We start from the raw sequence: 3,887 nt of genomic DNA on the forward strand, positions 1-3,887 counted from the left end.
CTTGGTGGAGCTTTTCAAAGGAGAAATGGTCTACCATCAGCCTCGGTAATTCATGGTCTTGCGCCTTATCTTTGGAAGCTCTAAATTCCTGTTGGAGTTCTCGCTGGATATCCATTACAGGTTTTGCTATCACGTTGAGACCAGCTGTTTTTTTCTGACCTTTCCTCGAGCAAACATTAAACCACACGATAGATGGCTCCTCCCAACACTCATTGATTTTCAAGGTACCATTTGTGCCAATAAACGACGCGGTGATAGTGAGTAACGGGAAAAAGATGTACTCGTCAGGACAACCTAAACTATTTGAATAGGCTTGCACCAACCGAAGTGTATTGTTAGCAACATGTCGCCATGGAAATGAAATTGATTGAGCTGCAGTTATACGTTTGAAAATTAACTGTTTAGTCAAGTTTTCGGGAAGTTTCGTCAAAAGGGACATGCTGTCTTACCGGCTGAGAAACTTCTTTCAAGTAAAGCCTGTCAAATGAACGCACTTTCTGTTTTTAAGTTGTTCTTGTTCCCAGGTCACAATAACTAGCATTACGGAATTTTCTTTCACCAATTAATTATTATATTTGTTTAGCGCCAAATGCAAAACACTGTCCCTTTACAACAACTAAAAGCTAACCATCACACAATAACTAGCGTTACTTAATTTATTTTCCACCAGTTAAGTGTTATATTTGTTTAATGCCAAATGCAATAGAGCGCTGTCCCTTTACAACATCTGAAAGCTACCGCAAGCAAACAGCAGTGAAAAACAACCTCACACAATAACTAGAGTGACGTAATTTATTTTCTACCAGTTAAGTGTTATATTTGTTTAATGCCCAATGCAATATACAGCGCTGTCCCTTTACAACATCTGAAACCTACCGCAAGCAAACAGCAGTGAAAAACAACCGTACACAATAACTAGAGTTACGTCATTTCTTTTCCACCAGTTAACTGTTATATTTGTTTAATGCCAAATACAGTACAAGACACACAACACTGTCCCTTTACAACAGATAAAAGCTAACCGCAAGCAAACAGCAGTGAAAACTACCCCACACAATAGCTACGCGGCGTCATGTAATTTATTTTCCATCAGTTAAGTGTTAATTTCTTTTAATGCCAAATACAATACAACACTGTCCCTTGACAACATCTGAAAGCTAACCGGTAAGCAAACAGCAGTGAAAGTTCCCGCCATCTACTTTCTCCATCCACATTTTCCATTAGCCATACTAAATTCTAGTTGAAATTTCTGGCGTAATAGCCCTTTTCATGGTTAACTTTGCTCATTTGCATTACAATCAAATCTACAATGTATGTGAAGCAATTTCGGACAATTTTGTAGTTTGACCCCTAAAATGTCTCACATCCACTTTGGGTTACATTGTAATGCAAATGAAAAAAAATTAACCGTGAAAAGGGCCATTAAGTAGGACATGCCCCGGTTGCAGTTTGTGCGTCATTGACAGGACGATATGCCTTCTGTGTACGTTTACCATGAAGAGCTTAATGCGTTGCTTTTTGCAGTAAAACATTTTCCCGAAGCCACACCGAACCGATGGGAATTAATTAGTGAGCTAATTCGAAGTCAAAATGTGGAAAGTACTTCCCCAAAAGTATGTCTCGATCAGAGCCTGAGAGGAGCACATAATATAACGGTGTATGACTTGAAAAATCGCGAAAATTGCAAGTTGGTATACAGGCTAATCAGTAATAAGTATCCTTCTTTACTGCACGTAAATATAACCGAGGCGCTATTTAAAAGTAGCGGCAAGACTGCGTTCAAGCCAATTGTATTGATTCCTTGCAGAACAGAATGCTGTGGTTCAAAAATCAAAGTGGATAACAGGCCTTCATTTCCTTTGGTCTATAGTACAAAAGGCACTTACGTTGCAGCATTATTCCATGGTCAATGTGCTAAATGTAAAACAACGTGGTATCCAAGCTACAAAATTACAAGTGATAATCGCCGCATTTTCGCAGATCTTACTGGCACTGATGATGAAGGCTACCTACAAATTACATGCCAAACAGTATTCGAAAAGAAACTTTTGAATGATGTATCTACTAACTTGTGGGTATCAGGTACAACTTTCAACTCCAGAGCGAAAGTTTACAATGTGAATTTCCGTGAAACGGATGAGAAAAGACTGTGTGAAATGATGGAATTCACACGCACAAGCAAAGGCGAGTGGAACCTGAATGAGCAACGAATTGCTGATGCATGGTTCATTTGGATTATAATAAAGTACTACAGCCAAATTCAGAAACTGGAAGAAATCAGCTTTAAAATTTCCTTTGTCAGTAAGAGATTAGATATTGAACACATTTGCGAGCTTATGTGGAAAGAAATTTGTTCCCGCCCAAATAAATGGCTACAACACAGCTGCAAGACCCCAGGTTGCTCTGAAGGCTATATCACTGTTGATGGCAATGAGTATTTAAAAAGATCTAAATGTGCTTTGCCGGCCACTAAAGTAAAAATACGTAAAGATTTACCCCCTATTTTTCAGTGTTGTACGAATTCTCCCCAGCCGGGTGGGAAAAGTCAAGAGCCTTCCAAGTTTTGCGAAATGCATATGAAGGAGTCACAAGAAGCCGAAGAGTTGTCAGTACCACCCGAATTTAATGTTGATAAATGTGAAGTAGGCCTGCTTCCTGAACAAGTCTGTCAAGAAGATGCCCCATCCTTAGGATGTAAAACACGAAATAAGAAGAGTCAGTTTTTTGAAACCACTGCAGGTATGCTGGCGCTGATTCGCCCTTGTGGAATTGTGGTGAACATGACAGAAATGTTCACCAGCGAATCCCTGACACAAGTATTTCTTTTCATTTTGCGCACATTTTCCCGAGATATAGCTGATATTGGAAGATTGAAATACTTAGGTTACGACAGAGCATGTGCGCTAGTGCCGTACCTAAGAAATCAGGCAAAAAACGGCAGTGCAGGCGCCGAACTACTACTTCAACACGTTAAATTCTTAGTAGACATTTTCCATGTTTCCAAACACACTGAAGCTGTTTGTATGCCTCCAGACAATCCTAAATGTCAATTCCATCCGCATCTCTCCCAGTTTTCTAAAATCAAAGGCGTCAGTACTTTGAGATAACAAGAAAAATGATTCAATACAAACGCAATATTTTGTTTTGGTTCGTGAATGACTCTTTCAACAGCGATCTTGAAAAAGAGCTTAAAACTCGAAAATTGATGTAACTAAATCTAGTTTTACAGTATCGCCTCTTATAGATATTGAAAAGAGGAAATGACCACGAAATTGTATACGTATGTAGAGACCCTGAATCCTGTGAGCAAGGATTTCGTAGACTAAACCAGTTCTTTGAGATAACAAGAAAAATGACTCAATACAAACGCGATATTTTGTTTTAGTTTGTGAATGAATCTTTCAACAGCAATCTTGAAAAAAAGCTTAAAACTCGAAAATTGATGTAACTAAATCTAGTTTTACAATATCGCCTCTTACTGATAGATATTGAAAGGAGGAAATGATCACGAAGTTGAATACGTATGTAGAGAATTTTGATATTATCATGAAAAATCAAACAATCACTGTCAGTGTCTGTTCTTCTTGGTTACATGATAAAATCACTTGCGTAAGATATGATTTGAGAATGAGAGTGATACATGATATTATAGCTTGCTATTCAGAAATATATTTTTCCATGCTATTCTCAAGATTTGAGAGTGATACTTTGATATCTCAATTTACCACTTTTTCAAATTAAAGATTTGATGGCGACAATTACAGAATTTGCAAGCGAAAATTATTGAGCAACTATCATGATAATCTCAAATGATAATGATAGTTTAATATTTGACATGCACATTATGATGAAAATGATTCCTCGATATTATCATTCTATTATCACCC

This window comes from Montipora capricornis, chromosome 13, assembly GCF_036669925.1.
Source record: "Montipora capricornis isolate CH-2021 chromosome 13, ASM3666992v2, whole genome shotgun sequence".
In the NCBI taxonomy this organism is placed as follows: Eukaryota; Metazoa; Cnidaria; class Anthozoa; order Scleractinia; family Acroporidae; genus Montipora; species Montipora capricornis.